We start from the raw sequence: 22,590 nt of genomic DNA, 5'->3' as shown, positions 1-22,590 counted from the left end.
TAGCAGACTTTAACCCACTGGAAGTCTTTTATCCACTCTTCGAAAAAATGCAAATAGTGGATTAACATACACCCTATGATCACTAATCAGATGTGCCATTATTTGAAACTTTAGGTGGCTTCTAAAACAAAATCTGTCAGTGTTGTTTTCATCCTGTCTTCTTCAGCGCTTTACATTTTGACGGTTGTAGCTCCCTGTCATCTGAAGGCAGAAGGCTGTTACTGAGTGATTGACAGCTGATATTAACCAATCCATTCGCGTTCAGTTCTGGAGCAGTGGGCCAATCAAAAGAGCTTCAAGGCGGGGCAAGCATCGCCTGCATTTATTGCAGCAAATTGACATGACAACTGTTTAAAACTGTTGCAAAGATGAACAGTGTCCCATCACGCGTACTTATACTACGCCCTAAAAATAGGTACTTTTTTGTGGCCAATATCAACGATTAGATTATGGCCAGTTCTACACTTAAAATTTTGTCCGGAAATAGTAAACCATGCGGGATCCTTTGGCATACTCTTTAACATACTACGATTTTGATGTACTAATTCTATTTTCAAATATAATTTAGGACAGATAGTTTTGGGACGCAGCATGTGATTCTGTGTGAATGTGTCCTGAATCCACGCATGCAAAGAAAATTTTTGGCAGTAAAAAAGCACAGCAACAATTTTATACACTCACACAAATACTCCCAAATATATTTTAAAAACATGAAGGGAAAAATCAGCATGTAAAAGCATGAAAATACATTATTTAAGACATTCAGGAATTCACTTTGAAAATATTTGGAGAATGTGCAGTGTTTTAGATGGGACCAGAGACATAACATTGGTATTCTGGTCAGTACTCTTCTCTGATGTGGTCTGGTCAGCAATTACCAGTTTCCAGTGAAAAATGCTGCTTTCCTTTTGACAAAGTATAATTATAAATGTAAACTAAATTGAATGTACTCTATTTGTTCAAAGGAAGGCAGATACTATATTTGTCATTGATTATATTCATGCTTTATACAGAAAGTTTTGTCTACTGCAACATTTGAGTCTGAAAGGGCTTTTACTGTCAGCAAGCACAACCTTTGTTTCTTGTGACCTCTCATTTCCAGTGTACCTCAAAGTTGACCCGTAATTCAGGGATATGGGGGAAAGAGAAGAAGGAGGTGAGGCAGCCTAGGATAGCCCATCATATTATGAAAGCAAAGGAAACAGGCCATGCAAAATACAATGCATACATCCAACTTATTGAATGTTTAAGATAGGATTTCCAACACACATTGATAGTATTTTATACAACACACACTATAGATCCCAACCTTTTTTTTAATTGTTAGCAATTTTGGATGCACCTAAATGTATACAATTTTTTGATTACTGGAGTCCGCACTGCATTAAAAGTTTACTCAACCAGCAGTGCAGTATGCTAGTATTTAGTTTTGAAGTCATGCTTCTTAACATGAATGTTATGATGATGCAGCATTGCTTGCTAGTGATCCGCATTAGGCTAAAATGAAGTCAGGGAAATGTTTTATCTGTTTACAGGACCATCATTGAAGCCTATTCTTTCGTTCTGCTACACATCATGTTTAGGGAATGTTGTTGTCTCTAGTGAATAATACAGTGGCCTAGCGTCAACTGTGGATGTGTATATGCATGAGGATGTGTAACTTTAGCCTCTGGCCAATAATGCTGGAGTGTTTGTGTGTGTATGTGTGTGCCAGTGTTGAAACTTGTATAAAATAAGTGCGCAGTTTTAGGAGGGATCAAAGCTGAAGTTTAAAACAAAAGCGATGGGGCATTCTCAATCCATCATATTTTCATCCTGCCATGGATGGATCAGAGTTTAAAGAGTTACACTGGAAAAGCTGCTGACACGGTGGTCTAACTGATGAGTAAGTGCTCAGGTGTTGCGGAAACTGTTTAGATTGTTATGAGCCTCGCGGCACTTTTGATTGCTGCCTGTCAGGAGATCCTAACAAGCTGGAAGTATGTCAGACTTGTGCAAAGCATTATGAAAAGACTTGGTGTACCTGTCAACTCTTCAACAAAGAAAACTTGACATGTGCTTTAAACAGGTGTCTGTTTGATTCTAATATGTTTTGTTTTGGGTTTGTGCCCTGGAACAAGCATCAAGAGAGTACAGTTTGTGCCCCCTTGAGTATCTGTGAGCTTAATGATGTCACTGAATATGAGTCCTGTAGCTTATTCATCTGAGCAACATTCAAGTTGTCATCTTGTGGTTTTCCTGCAAAGTTTTATTTTCCATTGTTTGCAAATCTAAACAGGAACCAAGGTGTTTGGTTTCAGATCTTTGTGCTGATTTATGATATTTTCATTATTTCTTAATCGAATCAAGATTTGAATTTGATTAGGGAACGCAGATCCAGGCCAGCAAACAAAAAACAAGCGCTGTGTTAGTGCCAGGTGTTTTACAACAAAGTTTATGTTGGCTTTGAGTTTAAAGATCTGACTAAATACAGCCTGATCAAAAATCTCTTTAAGTGGCAGAAGAAAAAAAAAACCCTGTTTTGTGGTTCAGGTGTGTCTGCAGTGCAGATTTCAGTGAGCCTTACTGAGTTCTTTACTCTGCTGTCGACCGAATCGTTTCTGAGTTCCATTAGGGAGAAAGGGCGTTTGTCTTGGCAGACATTGAGTAGATGATGGCATAAGTCTAGCTCAGTAAAACCTCTGTTCAAATGAGGTCACTCAGGGTGGAAAAAGGCAACACATACTTCTCTATTTCCAGAGACATGCAGTAATGCATTGTTGGATAGTGTAAGGCAACCCGGTACAGTGTTATCTGGTGTAATCCACTTGTTAAGTGTGACGTCACGCGAAACAGCTTCCGGGTCCAAGCGCTATATCAAAGTGTACAGGGAGACTAATCGAATGGCAATAATAAACGTTTAATACTTTTAATAAGCGCTGTAATACTTTCCAAACTCACGATCGCAATATACTGTGTGTGTGTGTGTGTGTGTATAATATATATATATATATATATATATATATATATATATATATATATATATATATATATATATATATATATATATATATATATATATATATATATACATACATATATATATACATACATATATATACATGCATAAATATACATAAATATCTCCATTCATAATATCCGATAGCCAGTAAGTGATACATTTTATATAAATTGTTAAAATATTGATGTCTGTGATGAAGCAAGTCCAGAGACTGTTGTGTACATCATGATTTTATATCAAATTCACTTTAATGAGTGATATGACTAATAAGTGGTCATAAAGGATTATTTTCTCAATTCAAATGAGTTACAGCTTGGACCTGGAAACAGTATTCCATACGTCACAAATTAATGAGTGGATAGAAAGCTGCTCATCAAGCACAGGGATGTCAAATGTGCGCATTAAAGTGAAAAGGTGAGCCCTCAATCATAAACTTTACTTGTTACATTCCTAGATGAATCAGTATTTTTGAATGAATCTCTTGAAAAAAATATGCAGTCACCTACTGATATAACAATGACCACATCAGTGCTTATATTGAATTATGAACATTAACCCCAATGCTGAATAGCAAAATTACTAATTTAAGAATAAAGATGTGTTGAAGTCAGAATTATTAGCCCTCCTGTTTATTTTTTCTCCCTAATTACTGTTTAACGGATAGATTTTTTTCAACACATTTCTAAACATAATAGTTTTAATAACTCATTTCTAATAACTGATTTTTTTTATCTTTGCCATGATGACAGTAAACAATATTTCACTAGATATTTTTCAAGACACTTCTATAAAGCTTAAAGTGACATTTACTGGCTTAACTAGGTTAATTAGGTTAACTAGGCAGGTTAAGGCATAGGTGTCCAAACTCAGTCCTGGAGTGCCTGTGTCCTGCTGAGTTTAGCTCCAGCTAGCTTCAGCACACCAGCCAGGAAGTTTCTAGTATATCTAGTAAGAGCTTGAATAGCTGGTTCAGGTGTGTCTGATTAGGGTTGGAGCTAAACTCTCCAAAGAGTTTGGACACCTCTGGGTTAGGGTAATTATGTAAGTTATTGTATAACGATAGTTTATTCTGAAGACTATTGAAAAAATATATATCTTAAAGGGGCGAATAATTTTCTTTCTAAATTTCTAAATTTCTTGTCAGTCCAGTATAAACCACAGCAAGCAGTTTTTATTTATATATTTATTGCAGAGTGCGAGAACAGTTTGAAGTAATAGCCTATATTAGGCATTGGCCGGTAGAAGATTCTGACGGTATGATAATCTTGGATAGAAATTTCACGGTAGAGGTTTGCAGCCGCGGGACTCGACCAGATTTGTTGTGGCGCGGAATAAATTTCAGAATAAAGTGCGGGAGCGTTTGGTAACTGGTGTAATTTTAGACGGCAGCGGGCGATCTAAAAATATCGCTCCCGGCTACCGAGCGAGCGAGCACGTGTGTGTATGTGTGTGAATTTAGCTTGTGTGTGTGTGTGTGTGTGTGTGTGTGTGCGCGCGAATGAGAGAGCTTTGTGCTGTCTGTCTGTGTGTTTGTGTGTGTGAATGAGAGAGATCGTGATGCTGTCTCTGTGTGTGTGACTTGCTTGGTGCTTATGTGTGTTTGTGTTTATACAGACAACTTGTAATAGGCTGTCTGGACTCTGTATAGCTGGGTGGTTTTCGGATTTGTTCTCCCCCGCTCGTTAGCGGGAACAGGTGCGGCGGGTAAAAAACAGTGCGGGTTGTCAGCGTGAGAACCAATGCTGAATATTCAGCATTCGGGCTCAGGCTAAAACCTGGCGGAAGCGGGCAGGAGCGGCAATCAAAATTTAGTGTCGTGCAGATCTCTATTTTATAGTGTCATTGTATTGTAATCACTGTTCTAAAATATGTTCTTTTTTAATTGTCTGGGTAAAAAAACAACAGCATTTTTGCCAAGTGAACACAATATAATTTTTTTAAAGAAACATTTAAAATATTTTAAATCAGTAACTTTTGATATGGAGGGTCCTTTTTAGCTGGAGATATTGATGCCCTAAAAACTAAATAAAATAGTTGTAAAAACACGTAAATAAAAAAACAAAAAACAAAAACTTATTACCGTAGGAAAGGTATAACATAAAGTTTTGGCGGTTTTAAAATCTTGACTTTTCCAAACCACTGTAAACCTTGAAAACGGTTATCATCTCATGCCTATATACACAGGTGCACTGCACCGGCTTTTCTAAATAAACAACAATATTTAGCTATTATGCATGTCTGCATTTATGTATTGTATTTATTTATTGTTAATCATTGATTGTTATTGCTTGTACTGTAAGAGGGTCTATGAATTGTACATTGTTCATACATTCATACATTTCCTGTTTTTTAATAATAATAATAATGATGAAAAAATTAAAAATTATAATAATAAACTTGAAAGAAATGTTTAAAATTAAACTAAAGTTTCTGTTCCTGTGTTAAAACTAAGACAAAGGAATCAGATCTTCAGTGGTTTAATGAATTTGTCAGGCGTTTTTGTCATGTGACCTTTCCCATGTGCTCCTTTGTTCTGTTTCCTGCCATTTCATTATGTTGATCAGTATCACCCCTCATCAGTATCATCGCTGTGTGTGATATACAGTCATCATGTCCTGTGTATTTATAGTCCTGTGTGTTGTTTAGTTGTTGTCTGGTATTCTTAGTGATGTTTTTCTACAACCCATGTCATTCCTGAGTCTCCAGTATTTTCTATGTCCTTCATGTGAGTGTTCATCAATAAATCCACTTGTTTGATAACTCCTGCGATCCTTTGCCCTTCTTAAAGAGCCCAGACATGACAAAATTGGAGTTATGCTGTTATTTCACACTTACTGGACATGTACTGTTCTTCCCCATCTGAGAAATATAAATCATAATAACTTTTTGATTTTAATGCTGACACTGAAAAATGATATCCCCTTATAATTAAGAAGCTTTTGTTGTGTATCTTCAAGTAAAATAAAAATATATTAATATAGTTTTCACAATCCAAATGAAAAAAATCTTATTACTAACAATATGGTTCTTCGTCTCAAGGCCTCAACTGTTATTAAATGAGGGCTAATTATATTTCAGTTCAAGGCAGATGACCTAAACTGAAGTTTGTGTGTGTACTGCATGTAGGATATAAAATGATTAAGAAATGAAGTGACATCAAATATGTTTCTAACTGCCCAGGTTAAATGTTTTCCAGGTGAGACTGACATGTCATAGTATTTGATTGATAGTTGCTGTAAAACGTGTTCCAGCTAAAATTTCTTATATCATCTGGAGAAGATGTATGGAAAGAGAAGGATCAGGATCATCCATCCTTTGGAGATGACAGAGTAGGGAGGAGGCAGGACAGAACGAGGGAAGAAGGAAAGTAGGCCATTTACTGGTCAGCGAAAACTCCTTGGATAGTGAAAGAGTGAGAGGAATGATGGACTTTAACACTCTGAACAGCTGAGAGCTCCACGCCTCATTCCGGCAAGCCAAGTGTCAGGATGTCAAGTAAAAAAAATGAGCGTAAAATAAAATAAGCTTCAGAAAGGCTATTAGGAGACAGCTGGTGGGGATGGAAGAGTTAATGAGTCTGGTGGGATCCAGGTCTGTGGGAAGCGTCTAGCTTCCACAAGGAGAGAGAGAGAGCACCTGCACCTGCCAGTAGGTGCTTACTGTAAATGGTCTATATAAAACTTGCTGCTTTTGGGCATGCTCATAACTCTGGAATTAATGTTTTTTTTATTTTTTTTTTATTTTTACATTTACATGACTTTGCATGTTCTCCCTGTGTTGACGTGGGTTTTCTCCGGGTATTCCGGTTTCTCTCACAGTCCAATGACATGCGCTATAGGTGGAATGCAATTGGCCATAGTGTATGAGTGTGTGTGTAACTGTAAGAGTGTATAGGTGTTTCCCAGTACTGCTTTGTGGCTAGAAGGGTATCTGCTGTGTAAAACATTTGCTGGAATAGTTGGCGATTCATTCCACTGTGGCGACCCCTGGTAAATAAGAGACTAAGCCGAACAAAAATGAATGAATGAATTTGTCAAAATCTAACGTTTGCTTCATATATTCACCCTGAACTTTCATACCTGTATGAATTTCTTTCTTCTGAGGAACACACAAGAAGATATTTCACTTTAGCCATTTTTTTAAAATATGGTACTGAAGTCCTGGGGTGAAATTAAAGAATTATTTTCAAGTAGATAATTTGAAGAAAATATAAAAACTAATGTATTAGAAAATGATTGAAGAAATTGTGTATCACACTTTGTTTAAAATCAAGATTTTGATTCTCCCATGATTCTGAATAACCAAGTGATGGAAATGTCATTTACTAGAGGGTGACAAAATGTTAATCACTGCATTTAAAAATATTTGATAAAAAAGGTTTAAAGGAATTATTTAGTCATTAAATAATACTTTAGTAAACTCATAAAGTCATACATTTAATTACTGGATTGATCTGTGTTGTTGAACAAATCATTTGAACAAATATGATGTAATAAAAAAATTCAGAATAAACAGTTATGTTCCACTGATGTGATTTTAATTATTTCCTTTTTAATGCCATTTCAGGGTCTATGGCTACATTTGTGCAAAAACAAAAACTGTTATCTCTTACAAGACTTTCCAATTCACAAGTTGGGGGAGGGGTTTTATAGAGATTGCAGTTAATCTAAGGATTAATTTTAACATTTTATTCACATTTCAATCATCATCATCGTTGTTTTTGTCCAAACAATGAAACTGGTTGGTTACCTAGATTCTTTCAAATATCATTATAAATGCACATTAATAAATAAAGAAATAATGACGGATTTCATGCACATTATCATGTGATATAGGGATGGACGATATTGTAAAAATGCAATCCAGATAAATATTTTCCATATTGAACGATAACGATATATATTTCAATACAAGTTGTTAATGCTTCCAGATTTAAAAGAGTAACCCAACAATGACTAAAGCAGCAAAATTAGAGGGTCTATTAAATGGTATAACATTTTCGGCTGTCAGATTTTCGGTGGTAGAATTTATAAATTAGATATTTTAGTTTTTATTGCTTTATTCTTCATTTATTCTGAAAAATAAATAAAATATACATATTTTTAACATGTATGCCTCTTTTTGAAAACAAGAACTTATTAAATAATAGCTCAAAATATCAGTTTATCTGCTTTTGGTCAGAAATGTATTATTCCTTGTTGAATAATCAGCACTTTATTTAAACAATTAATTGTATTGTACTGAAGTCCCCATTAGACAGAGCAGTTTGTGTACTGTATGGCATGAACCTTGTTCATGTATACACTGTAAAAATACTGGCTTCCACACAATTGATTTTTGTTGGGGCAACATGAATGAATTAAGTTAACTTATAAGTTATTGCAAATTTAAGTGGATTGAGCATTAAACAATTAAGTTGTCCCCCCCAAAAAAACATTAAAAAAATCTTGTTTCAGATCATTTTAAATAAGTAGTTTAAACAAACAGCAGACATTCTTTTTTGAGTGTAGCCTAAAAAATCTTTTGAATGGAGAAGGGAGTCATTAGGGAACATTAAAGCTCTCAGTTCCCCTTTGCAAATGATTGGTTTGCCCTCAGCATTTGAAATGACAGGAAATGTAATGGCCTAAGCTCTAATTGACCCATTTTTAAGCAATTAGTTGAAAAGTTGGATGTAAAAGGTGGCACCTGTTTACAGAGGAGTTAACGTTTTAATGGCTCAGCAATTCAGCTTTTCTTTCCCAATAGAAAGCTTTAGCCCTTATGGATATGGTGACATGATATAATGTGACCAACAATTATTCTCACAGACTTGTCAGAATGGCAATTATTATTTGAAACATTCTTTTTTTTGCATTCTGGCAGAAACTGAACCACCAATGTGTTGCTCCCACAGGGGATGTCCATTAACACTGTGTGCTCACTATGTAAAGGGTCTTTTATTTTCATAGCTGCATGTGTTGGTACAGTAAGTCTGGGCCAAGTTAACTATACAGGTTACAGTATGTTCCACTTGGCGCTCCAACATGACTCGTGGGAATCGGTCTCCAGTGTTCAGTCCATGCCAGGACAGAATGACGCCTTTTGGACCGAAGAGGACTGTATTTATTTACATGAGATAAAAATTTGTCTGATGAATGATGAAATAAATGGCAGGTTAATTGATCAGCATTTGAGGGCTGAGGTACTTATGGATAAATGTGTTAAATTTACATTTGTTTTGGTATGAGCAGAGGTGAAATCATTATTATTCAAACCTGGAGTTCCTGGGGTTAAAATAATGAATGAACTGGACTTGTGTCTGCTTTCAGAAGAGTAAACGGAGGAGGATGGGATTTGAAGAAACGATGGACCATTATGTAATTCCTACGAAGAGCCATGGGATTTTGGAACGTGAAACAGGTGTGTGAGAAAGACACCTTTGGTGAGGGAGACCAAAATGTTCTCATGCTGCTTCATAGTTTGGCAAATCTTGCAAGTCTTTCATCTTCATAACTGGAGGAATTATAAGCTGTCTGCACAGCTGTGTTGCTTTCTGAAACTATCGCTCCAGGTCTTGACTGACAATATGAATTTATTGCTGAATAGAACTTGGTCAGAAAGAATGAAGATTATGTCCAAGCATGGTCAGATTTATGTTGGACAGAATATCAATTTGTTTAATGCTATTTGTGGACCGTCTTGTCACATCTCATAGAGCAATTCAAAATTAAGTTTGAAGGATTAGAGTAGAGGTGTGAACCTACAGTGGTCCCATGGTTCGGTTACGATTATCATGCCATCGATTTGGTTCAATTCGATATCTCTGTGCATTATGGTGCATTGATGATGCTTTCCATACATAATTCGATTTTTTTCTTCACGATACAAGAATTTTAAAAATTAAAATCTATAAATATATTCATATTTATATTATATTTGTAATACAATTTTGTCCTGTAATATAAGTAGTAAGAAATGTGAACGGTACCTTTAATTTGACCTGCTTTTTGAATGTATCAAACAAAACTCCAATACATGCACAGAAGACAACACAAGCATTTATAGCAAATAAACTAATGTAAATATTATCCCGCTTCCTTTTTGTGCACTGTTTTACACTCCTATGATTGTTCATTGTCTTCACCTGCTCAACAGAAAGGACTGCGCTTGGCTTTAGAAACAAAAGCGCTGTTCACAGATGAGTCACACAGGAAGAACAGCCACGGTTACAGTCTATATTTGCATAATACGCGGTTATCACAGGTAATCCGTAATAGACACAGTTGAGAAAACTTGCACCTCAGGAACGCTCGTGTCTGGATCCACACGTATCGCTTTAACAGCCAAGAGGAGAGGAAAATTTACCTCACAAACAGGCTAGCGCAGTGAGTCAAATGTCCAAAGTGTGTGTGATAGTGAGAGAGAGGCAGAGATGGATTTTTACAGCATCTCTCCCTAGTAGTGAAATAGCAGCATAATTATGTGCATAATTATCTACCTTTTAAGTAGTAGGAGCGTTTTATTTAGTTGCCCTCACCTCCTTTGCCATAGTATTCCACTGCGAGGTCGCACATAGGAGATAAATGACGTCAGTACGTAATAACCAGCTATGATCTATTACTGAACCGATATCAAATTGTCCCCATCTGCATTGCAGTGCACCGAAGAAACAATTAATTTTGACACCCCTAGATTAGGGATTATATCAACCTAAAGGAATTTTTAAAACTGCGGAACAGACAATCAAGGTATGATTTAGCTCTTTTGGTTCATACTGTGAATTTGAATTTTTTATATAAAGAGCTTTACAAACAGAAGACACTGTAAAAAGTACTCGAGGGTTTCGTGAACTTTTCGTGCATTTGTTTTGATCCAGGAATGTAATACCTAGTTTTACTACTGGGTGTCAAACCTGCATACTGCACCTTTAGGTGTGTAAGTGCATAAGTACATAGTGCATAAGTGTCATTTGGCATGCAGCTAAAGACATTTTTTAAATCAAATCTAAAAGAAAATCACATAAAAGCTATCCTAAACAAGTCTAGGTGGTGATTAAAAACATTTAGGGATTTAACATCAAAGCAACATTAGACCTCATTGACTGTCCATTTCTCAAAATATAGTTTTATGTGCTCCACAAATGATTGAAGGCCATAGAGATTCAGAACAATGTAAGGGTGAGTAAATGATGAGAGAATTTTACATTTTAGAAGAACTATCAGACCATTTAGGTCTATGGCTTTGGAGTGTTTCTTGGATCGTGGTCACCATGCTATTTTCATATTATGATAAATTGTTAGGTACGGTTAAGCCTTAGACATGGTTCCAGCATGTTATGTCATGCTGAATAATATACAGCCTCTGTCTGAACGTTTGGTCAAGGAGATTAATGGCAAATTAATTCCATTAATGAGGCAAATCATCAAGTTATCATATTTTCCAAGCTCTGCAAGAAAGCTGTAATATATACCTAAGCCATCAAGATTTGTCAGTTAAAGAAAGAGTGAAGATGACACACAGAGAGAGAGAGAGAGAGAAAATAAAGAAGGAGAGGATGAATTATTAGATTTACAGTATATTTCATTGTGGTACAGTGGAAGGTTATAGTAGTCCACTATTAACCACCTCCCCAATATTCACATGAATGGTTGGTCAGAATTTAGGACCATTTTTTTAACTTTGTGAGTATTTTGTCGATCTTCAGCTGTGCCAGACCAAGTTCTTAGTAAGATTTAAAGCTATTTCTGTATGATTAATCTGGTTTTGAGGATTCCTTTGGCTTTAGTGTACTGTGGTCCAGTGTTGGGGAAGATACTTTTGAAACTATAGCCTGCCAGACAACAAGCTCCTCATAATTTAAACCAGTTAAACTACAGTTAAGCTACATCACTACAGGTACTTATGGTACATCTTTATAAATTCTGTTTTGTAACAATGGAAACAGGCAACTCGATGGCGCAGTAGGTAGTGCTGTCCCCTTACAGCAAGAAGGTCGCTGATTCGAGCCTCGGTCAGTTGAGCCGAAAAGAAAATGAATGAATGAATGAAAGAACAATGGAAACATTATATAATTCTCCAATTTGAACAAAATGAGTAATTTCAGCACATAAAAAGAAATACTGTAAAAAGCTCATTGAGATATTAATGATACAGTGATGTGTTGTGTCTCAAACAATATTTTAAGAGTTCACACTTAGCTGATAATTAATAAAGCATAATTGGCATGCTGTTTCGTAATATTCTCGAGCCCGGGGCTCCCTTCTGTTAGTAGGGTGAGAGGGGAGTTTGAGCTCAGGTAGATCTTGAGAACTCCCCTGCTTGTCGCCGTGTGAGAAGTGTAAACTAAGGTTGTATTGGGTGATAATTTGGTTTAGTCAATTGGCTATGGTGTATGTTTTTGGACAATGGGAGGAAACCGGGGAACCCGGGGAAAACCCAATCGAACACGGGGAGAACATGGAAACTCTGCACAGAAACGCCAACCGGCCCGATAGGAGGTTGGACCAGAGGGTGTTCTTGCTTTGAGGCAACAGTGCTAGCCACTGGGCCACCGTGTCACCCTTTCGAAAAAAAAGGGTGGGAAGTAGGCGTGGAAGGGGGGGAAGCTTCAAGCGAAGATAACTGGAGAGAAAAACTTATTATTTACATTTACTTATTGTTATTTACATTTAGTCATTTAGCAGACGCTTTTATCCAAAGCGACTTACAAATGAGGACAAGGAAGCAATTTACACAACTATAAGAGCAACAATGAAAAAGTGCTATAGGCAAGTTTCAGGTCTGTAAAGTCTTTATAATGCTTCTGTAATCATCTAATAGGGCAGATTATGGAGCTAATGAGGTGCCAGCTGTGTTAATCAATAGCATGTTATCCTCTCGAAATTAGTTTATAAATAAACCACAAAAAAATACCAAGAAGTTCAAGATCATTGGTTTGTTTCCCAGACCCTTAAGGAACAGAGCTGGCATGGAGGTACTGTAATACCCCAAGGCAATTTTTGCAATATTTTCAAATGGTATATAAACCTTTGTTGAAAATACAGAGATGCACATAACATCTAAAAATGTGGATCAACTTTTTTTGCATTCGAAAAGATGGAAGAAAACAATGAGACTTTTACTCAACCAGACATTTAGGGAGTTCTTGTTTTGATTATATATTACTTGGCTAAGAGCTAACTAAGGGCTAAGTTGTTCTGGTTAATAGTGTCACTACTTTTAGTTATTTACTATCTGATCTGGATGCATCAAAATTGGAAACTGCAATTAGCTTAACTATATTAGCATCATTTATTATTATGACAAGCCAAAGACTCATTTCCCAGTAAATACGTTAACATGTCTGCAGCTACATTTTTCAGAGTAAATCCCCTGCATGAATCCTACAGTACCTTAAGCATGATTGATGATGAAGGCCTGTTGGCCCTTATGTTGTTGTTCAATAGCAAGCCCCGCTGTTTTGCAATGTTCAGTGGACCTAAAAAGTACCCTCAGCTCACAGTCCACTCAGAATTAAATATGTGAATCATTCATCCCATGATGCATACTTAAACATATTTTCACAAGCCTAGACGCAGGACTCCCACATGGAGCAGATTGCATTGCATCCATCAGGTGTTTAAGAAGTGTGTTGTTTTTCTTCTCAGCTTGTTGTCCTGCAGGGTAATAGAGCTGTTGTTTATGTTATACATGCATTTAAGATTTATTACTCCACTCACCCACGGTTACGCATATTTAACACCACAGGAAAACATCCTGTGAATCATCAACAAGAGATCAAACTGTCTATGTGATGCTTTGAAAGATGTATTTAATAGATGCATCATGCAAGCATGCATATTCTGTAAGTGGAATTAAATTCTCACACACTCAATCTCAGACATTTCAAGTCAGTGGCGAAATCAGACACCTGCTTGGCATGAGACTCATGAGGTCACTCATGAAAACAAAGCTATTTCCCCAAATGGAAACAACAACATCATTAATTACGATGTCTTGAACTAACAAAAGAACAATCTACTAAAAACGCGGGCTTTCATGAGAGCTAGAGATTAAGGACAGCACAAAACTTTTAAAGTTAAAACATAACTTTCACAAGAGTGTCTCATTTCACATTGTTCATTTAAAACCCTTACATGATGTTGTGGGCGGCGTGGTGGTGCAGTGGGTGGCACGGTGGCGCAGTGGGTAGCGCTGTCACCTTACAGCAAGATTGTTGCTGGTTCGAACCTCAACTGGGTCAGTTGGCGTTTCTGTGTGGAATTTGTTTGCATGTTCTCCCCGTGTTCGTTTGGGTTTCTTCCGGGTGTTCTGGTTTCTCCCACAGTCATGCGCTAGGTGAATTGGGTATACGCTAAAATTGTCTGTAGTGTGAGTATGGGTGTTTCCCAGTGATTGCAGCTAGAAGGGCATCCTTTGCGTAAAACATATGCTGTATTAGTTGGTGGTTCATTCCGCTGTGGCGACCCCTGATTACTAAAGGGACTAAGCCGATAAGAAAAAGAATGTATGAACATGATGTTATTAGTAAAGTAGATTTCAGTAAATGTACGCTCCCTTGTTAGGCTGGACAAAGGAACCAACCTGTGTATGTTCTGAATTACAGCATTTTTATTATTTAAAGTTACATTGAATTTTAAAAACATTTCTTCAAAGAGAAGATTTACCATATTTGGTGTTCACTGTGAGAACAACATATCATTTTTGAAATTATTTTCACCCTGTTTTAAAGAGCTAGGAAACAAGGCTCTCTAAAACTTAAAACAGGCATTCCAGAGGGCGAAGGTAATAGCTGCGGGAAAAATCCAAAGGGATAATTCAACATGGAGTCCTGGTGGGTTTAATGTTTCCCATTAATCCACACGCACACACACACAAACTCACTCTCATCGTAGTGGTACTGGGGCTTCACCATGGATGACGTCATGTGTTTTCATTCTGATCCAGTGTGCACTGGTGAATGCTTAGAATGTCCTTCCAGTTTGACATGCTGCTTATGCCATAAATGGAATTTTGACATTTTATTTGGAAAGATTTATGCATGCTGATAAGCTGAGATATTTTGCTGGCTGCTGGAGGGAAAAAGTTTTATTGTTTAAAAGCCTCAGCAAATATAAAACATTTCCCTTTTTGTACATTGTTTTGTGTTGCCTGCTGCTTTCCATTTGCAGTCTGAGATCTTTGTTTTTGGTTTTTGAAAAGAATGATTCGATACTGCTAGTTAAAAGGGATTAATGGATTATCATTACAATGACAGGCTGGAGTTTTGAGAGTAATTTCAGTTTCCACAACAGCATTGCTTACTCATTGTCATCTTGTTCCAAAACTCTACTCTACTATTTTTAAAGGTGACATCAGATAAGGGCTGGGCGATTTGGCCTAAAACCAAAATCTCGATTAATTGATCATTTTAACTCGATTACGACAATCAATGAATGATTATTATATTTTTTTGCCTTCATAGTTCACTGACAGGTAGTGCTGTGACCTCACAGCAAGAAGGTCGCTGGGTCGAGCCTCGGCTGGGTCAGTTCTTCCTGTGTTTGCGTGGGTTTACTCCGGGTGCTCCAGTTTCCCCCACAGTCCAAAGCCATGCGGTACAGGTGAATTGGGTAGGCTAAATTGTCCGTAGTGTATGAGTGTGAATAAGTGTGTATGGATGTTTCCCAGAGATAAGTTGGCGGTTCAATCCGCTGTGGCGACCCCAGATTAATAAAGGGACTAAGCTGAAAAGAAATTGAGTGAATGACTTTGCTCACATATTACATGAGAGATTTCTGAATGAAGGGTGCATTACTTGATTTTAAAATAATTGAAGGAAACACACACTATCTACTACAGTGCTTCCCACAGATTTGAAATATACTTGTGGTGGTTGCTGGATTGAAATCTTTTACCCACAGCAAATAAATAGTTAACTACATGCAACAAAGAAACAAAATGTTATTCTCAATATTTAATTTATTATGATACTGTTGGTGTCATGGTGGCACAGTGGGTAGCACACTTGCCTCACAGTAAGAAGGTCGCTGGTTCAAGCCTCGGCTGGGTCAGTTGGCTTTTTTGTGTGGAGTTTGCATGTTCGCCCCATATTCATGTGGGTTTACAAATATTTTACAGCCAGTTTATTTTGTTCTCTCCAAGTATATAGTGAAATTTATTAAGTTTGTTTAATAAATAATTATTTAATGTTTTCTCTCTGCTGTGCACGTGCAGTCAGCTGCAAAAAAGGTAATGCAAAACAAATACAAATAACTGCAACTTTAGCAGATTCAGAAACTATAGTCGGACGCATTTTTGGCACAAAAGGCATGTCTCTGTGTCACACACGTGAGATTGTAGGTAAAGGTCATTGATGTGACCTTTACTGCCTTTTTTCTGTCCGTACAAACAAATTTAATAGCCAGTAGATTTAAGGCCCTTTAAGGTATTGTCTATACAGTTCAGTCATGTCATATTTGTGATGTTTGCTGTTAATTTGATACTGCACAGAGACAAGGGAAAACTACAGATATTTGTTTCACTGATCAACACACACACCCAAACCGCAAGTACTGTACACCAACAGTATTTCCCTGAAGAACCCTAGTTGAAAAAGTTGAGTCAGAAAATAATTGGCAGTACGAAATTAAAACAAACATCACAGAGTGTGAGGAGAAACAATGTGTAAATCAATTTTTATTTATTTTTTTTTTTTTTACAAAATCACTCCAAACAGAAAAGAAGCAGGAGCATCTCTTTTTATCTATCTTGAGTTTATTATTCTGTCATGTGTATCATAGAGGGGATTTATTTAATAAAGTATCAAGTCACACATAGAAAACAATTCTACATTGTTTTCATACGTTGTTATGTGAGAAACTGAAACAAGTCATTTAGACAAAATCAAACTAATTGGCATCAATGTTGGCACTGTTCGTGCTTGTTGACAGCTTCCTCAGCGCTCTGTGCGGTCGTTTGTTCTTTTTCTGAGCTAGAACTGGCTGTTTATTTAAGATAATTGCCTGAACCAAACATTTCAAATGGCTTTTAATGTCATTTCTTTTGTAGCGATCTTTTCATTGTTTTTATTTGTCATATTTGCTGAGCTGTGTGAGATGCCAGAGTAAAGGAAGCACTGTATCATGTTTTATGTGTGCAGCAATAAGAAGTTTTGAGCATGAACATGTTGGCATAGTGCATGCTAAACACTCACTGGCCACATCCAAACATTTATAATGACACTTCTCAGCTGGAAGTATCAGACAGCCAATCTTACTTAAAAGAAAGTCAATCTTACTGGTGGTTTCTTCCCAAAAACATGATAAAACTTCCAAGACAACAGAAAAGCAGACCAAATAAACACACAGAGGCATATATAAAGCCAATATCCATCATGAATAATGAAAGAGTATGCCTGTACTGTTTGTACAAACAGGAATGGTGGAACAGAAAAGGGTCTTTGAGTGACTGATGGAGGGGACAGAAACAAATCAGGATAAACACAAATCCCCTTTTTTTCTCTCTCTTTTTATCACTCCCCACCCAGAAGTTTGTTTTAGGTAGTAATATCACAGCTTATGATATGAGAGAGCATGTTTTATTTGGAGCAAGAGGGTCAATTTCTGTTTTTTGTCCAGTCAGGCATTCCATAAATCTACAGATACGCTGTGGCAGGTCTGGAGTGTGTAAGAAGACATGATTGATTTTTTTCTGTTTGTGATGATGAGTTCATGCAAGACACAGAGAGAAGGTCCTGCAAGGAGCTTCAACTAAGATTAGTTAGGTTTGTGGTGATCTAGACCAGGGATCCTTAACTATAAAGTGTTGCTACTGTGTTACAGTGCATTCACCCAGTCCTCCTTTTTTAGATTTAGTCAACCTAGGCTCAGTGGCGATATGTGCCCTGGTGTACATTTTTGAGAACCGTTAAATATGTACCCTGGACTACGTGTGCTTGTATTTTTTGTTTACACAAATCCTTTAGAGGCCGGCGTGTAAATTTTTGACAGCCTCAGATACAGTACTGGTGCACGTTTTCTCATACATTGCATACATGCCATTTTTGAAAAATCAAAAGAGGCTGACATTTACATTTCTGCCTATCTTGAGAAAAGCTGGTCAGCTTGTGTTACATAATATATTAGCTTGATGTTGACTGACCCACCCACACACCCCCTTTTCTAAACCCAATTGATTGTGTTTTTAAAAGCAAACTAAGGGGAAAAGCCATCACGGCTGCAAGCTTTTACCACAATGTCACACTGCTTTCTTAGTATTAGGTTTACGTGGTTTTTGGAACAGTCTTCACCGAACTCGAATCCATGTTGTGGTGAGTTAATAAACCAGTCACGCTGAAAAAGCATATTATATAGAGGTAACCAGTCAGCGATACCATATTTCTTGGTTATCAAAAATGTAGCCCTGGGCACACATTTCCAATGATCCTGTGTTGGATATGTTTTTGCAAGGAACAATTTTGCCCTGACAATCACAACACTTTTTTAACTGTTTAGTCTTTTTTTTGCAAACTGCACAGTTTATATCCCATTGCAGGCAAGGCTTAGGGCAGTGGTCCCCAATCTTTTTTTTCATTGCAGACCAGTCAACGCTTGACAATTTATTGTGGCCTGAGGGGTTTGGGGTTAGTGTGCGTACGTTGCTAGATTACCATCACCCGTTTTCTCACGGCTGACAAAACATTGCTGCAACTCTAATGCAAATTTTATTTATAGAGAAAATTAAAAAAACACTGCAGTGTTTGAGATAATTAGTATACTCAAGTTTTAATATGTTCCATATAAAATATGAAGCTGATCGGTCAGTTCTTGTCACATGACTTGCAGTGTGCACGCAGCATTCATAAGATGTGTTTAACTGGAAGGCGCTAATCCCTCACTCTCTAATATGCGCGTTGATCTTCTTCTTGCACACACAGACATGCTGGATTCACCTTATTTGTTGACAAATGGGATGCGGATCCATTCAGTTCATGGGTCCTTCACTGGGCCTTTTCCCCTTCGCAAAGCAACTTTCCAAAGACCTCTGGTTTTAACTTATTTTGCTAGTGTGTGAGTTACATTTTGGTACTCAAGTGACCTAGATTTAACCTAGAGAATACAGTCATTTTGTTTTAAATAAAAGACTTTTCAAAATAAAAGATTTTTCAAAATAAAGGATTTTTCAGGCATAATAAATAAAACTGAAATAATTGATCATTTCTTTTGCAGCCTCGTATCAATTGATTCACGGATCAGTACCGGCACTGATCCAGGGGGTTGGGGACCACTGGCTTAAGGCTAGTCCTAGACTTAACTGCATGTTTAAGCTGTTTTAACTGAAAATTCACTCAAGATACACACATGTTTTCTTTGGCATTTTTCATTAAAACTGCTTAAACACTCTAATTTATTTAAATCCTAGTGCTGCCTCAATCTAAGCACTGTTTGTGGAACTGGTGTTGTATTTTTTTGAAAGTCAGAAAGTCTACTTTTTTTCATACAGGTTTTTTTTTTTTTTTTTTTTGTGGAGCACATTTCACGGTTGTCACGAAAAAAAAAATCTATAAAGCAGGTTTAAACTAACCAAAGCATGAGAGCATGCTTCCATCATTCCCAGTGGCACCCACCTGTATTCTTCCATGTTGTCAGCTTGTTTGAAAGTCATGTCACTCCACTTTTACTCCACCTCAGGGGTGTTGGTTAATTATATGCGGTTTCCTTTCTCTCTGGCACGTGTCTAGTAACATGAAGCTCAGACGTTTACGGTTCCATAGAGAGGAATAAAACGCCTGCATGCCAATGAGCTCAGTACTGTTTCTCTCCTATTTTCCTCAGCATCTGAAGCAGCAGGTGAAACAGGTTACTTCGTTTTGTGAAACGCTCTTTTGATGGGCCTGTCTGGGTTTACTTTGTTTCTCCTTTGTGGCGTTAAGATCACATTGTACATCACCACTGTGACTTTACAAGCTCCTGAGGGGAGAGCACACAGAGTGGGAAACAGATGCACTCTCTGCTTGTGTCATGCAGGACAATTCAAAGCTGTTTTTGTTAAGTACCCTCTATTTGCATGTTACAGATTGACGTGAAAGTCAAGCTGAAGTGGGTTTTAATTGCAATTGACCTAATGTAAACGTGTTCTTGCAGTTTGTTTTCAGATAGCATGTTATCGAGAGCTAAAATCTCTAGTACTGTACACACTGAAATTTCATACTGAGTTCACACTAGACTGAGTTATATTTGGTGCTTCACAACATGAATATATTTGTTTAGCAAGCCTTAATTTAATAAACTCTTGTTATAAAATATAGATATTTTGTTTTCCAAAATCAAACTCACTGCTTATTAGCTAAATGTAAAGTTAGAGACGCTAAATCATTAGCCAGTCAGAATTTTTGTTATTTAAATATATTGTTTTAATCGCAAAGTAATCTGCGGGAGCTGTTTATACAGCACTGTTTTCATTAAAATCTGAAAACTTTATATGCATTGGCCATTCATTTACACATCAGTGTTTCTAAGTGTGTGTTTTAAAATGACAGCTACTACAACAAGGCAATTTTATAAAATGGTGCATGCATACTATGTATTCAGTCTATAGACCTTTTTGAGTGACGTAAACAATAAGGATCCTAACGTATTTCCTGTTTTATATTTTTATTTTCTATAGCTTCCAAGAATCAATGAAGATCCACATATTGATAAATAATGTTATTAAAGCTGTTTTAATGTTAAGTTGTTATTAAATTGCCTATTGTTATAGTTAGGAAATAGTTTGACAACAAGCAGGAAATGTTCATGGGCCAATGACATCGCCACATTGAAATGGTCTATAGTAGAGATGCCCAGGTTCTGCAGGCCAAAGTTAGCCCATGGTAACCTTTGATTTGGCTCGTCATCCCATCTGAGAAGAGAGGGAGAATTATGGAGATGGTAAACTGTAATGTAATGTTCATGCAATCATTCATTCATTTTCTTGTCGGCTTAGTCCCTTTATTAATCTGGGGTCGCCACAGCGGAATGAACCGCCAACTTATCCAGCACGTTTTTACACAGCGGATACCCTTCAAGCCGCAACCCATCTCTGGAAAAACATCCACACACACATACACATACACACACACACACACACACACACACACACACACTCACACTCACACACTACGGACAATTTAGCCTACCCAATTCACCTGTACCGCATGTGTGTGGACTATGGGGGAAACCGGAGCACCTGGAGGAAACCCACGTGAATGCAGGGAGAACATGCAAACTTCACACAGAAACGCCAAGGCTCGAACCAGCGACCCAGTTACCTTCTTGCTGTGAGGCGACAGCACTATCTACTACACCACTGTGTTACCCAAATGACAACTGACCTAGCTCGAAACAGCGACCTTCTTCCTGTGAGGTGACAGCACTACCTACTGCGCCACTGCGTCACCGTAATTTAATGAAACCTTTTATTTGTTTGTTTCATTGTTAAGCTACAAAAAGGCTAATTGAGATTAAATGTCTCAATTTAAATGCTGTATTTTAGTTTAAAATGTACATACTGTCAACCGACGGATAGAGGACTACGCAGAGACTTTGGTGAGGGAATCAAGGCAAAGGCATATTCGGCTTGATTAGTGTACGCCGCTTTGAACTTCACTGTGTTATAAATATTTTAATTTAAAATGTTATACTGCATTAGTTAATATGGTTGAAAGTAATGTTTTTCTATTTATTTTTAAATATCATGAAATAAATTAGGAAATGACCCATGCCAACTTTAATGTAAAATAGTGTGGTGTATTTATCTTCGGCCCACAGTTCTCTGTGATATTTGGTTTTTGGCCCTTCATATGAACAGGTTTGGGCACTCCTGGTCTACAGGGTTATGTGAAAACTTTATATCCTAATGGTGGACTGCAGAGTTGTATATGCACATGTGTGTGTTATTTCTTTACAAAGTGACATCCGCAACTAGCCTGGCATACTTAATATAGCATAAGTGCATGTGTTTGTACATGGACTTTTGACAGTGTTGTCATCTGTCTACAAAACTGCAAAGAAATGTTTTTTCTGTTTGTAGTACTTGGCTTGTTTGCTTGGGGATGCCATTTATTTTTAATCTGAACATTTTCCTGTGAGAAGTCATGTCATGCGGCAGTGCGGTGACACAGTCGGTAGTGCTGTCGCCTCACAGCAAGAAGGTCACTGGTTCGAGTCCCAGCTGAGCCAGTTGGCATTTCTGTGTGGAGTAGGCATGTTCTCCCTTTGTTCATCTGGGTTTGCTCTGGTTTCCCCCAAAAGTCTTAAAACATGCGGTATCCACCTGTAGGTGAATTGGGTAGGCTAAATTGTCTGCAGTGTATGTGTGTGAATGAGAGCGTATGGGTGTTTTCCAGTGATGGGTTGCAGCTGGAATGGAATTCGCTGCATAAAACGTGCTGGATAAGTGGGTGGTTCATTCCGCTGTGGTGACCCCAGATTAAAAAAGACACTAAGCCGAAAAGAGTCAGGTCATTCCAACAAGAATTTTTTAGATTGTCTTTATTAGTGCTGATAAAGTTACACAGGTAAGCTCCTTGCTTTATACATATACAAATAAATATACATGTTCTTTATACATATTGCCTCACCTTAAAT

General features: G+C 37.3%; 1 protein-coding gene across 2 annotated transcripts in view; it reads left to right on the top strand.

Moving 5' to 3' along the window:
• Nucleotides 1-22,590, top strand: part of adamts8a (ADAM metallopeptidase with thrombospondin type 1 motif, 8a) — a 191,012-nt gene that overhangs the window by 15,760 nt on the left and 152,662 nt on the right. The window contains exon 3 of one of the 2 annotated variants that reach the window (XM_073952221.1): nt 9,313-9,403. The exons of the other annotated variant lie outside the window; for it this stretch is intronic. The gene's annotated coding sequence lies outside the window, so the exon portion shown is untranslated. The remainder of the gene's footprint in view (nt 1-9,312; nt 9,404-22,590) is intronic. 2 annotated transcript variants of the gene reach the window in all.

Source organism: Danio rerio, chromosome 5 (genome assembly GCF_049306965.1).
Source record: "Danio rerio strain Tuebingen ecotype United States chromosome 5, GRCz12tu, whole genome shotgun sequence".
Taxonomy (NCBI): domain Eukaryota; kingdom Metazoa; phylum Chordata; class Actinopteri; order Cypriniformes; family Danionidae; genus Danio; species Danio rerio.
The sequence above is the reverse complement of the archived record's forward strand: the minus strand, read 5'-3'. Positions and strand labels throughout refer to the sequence as shown.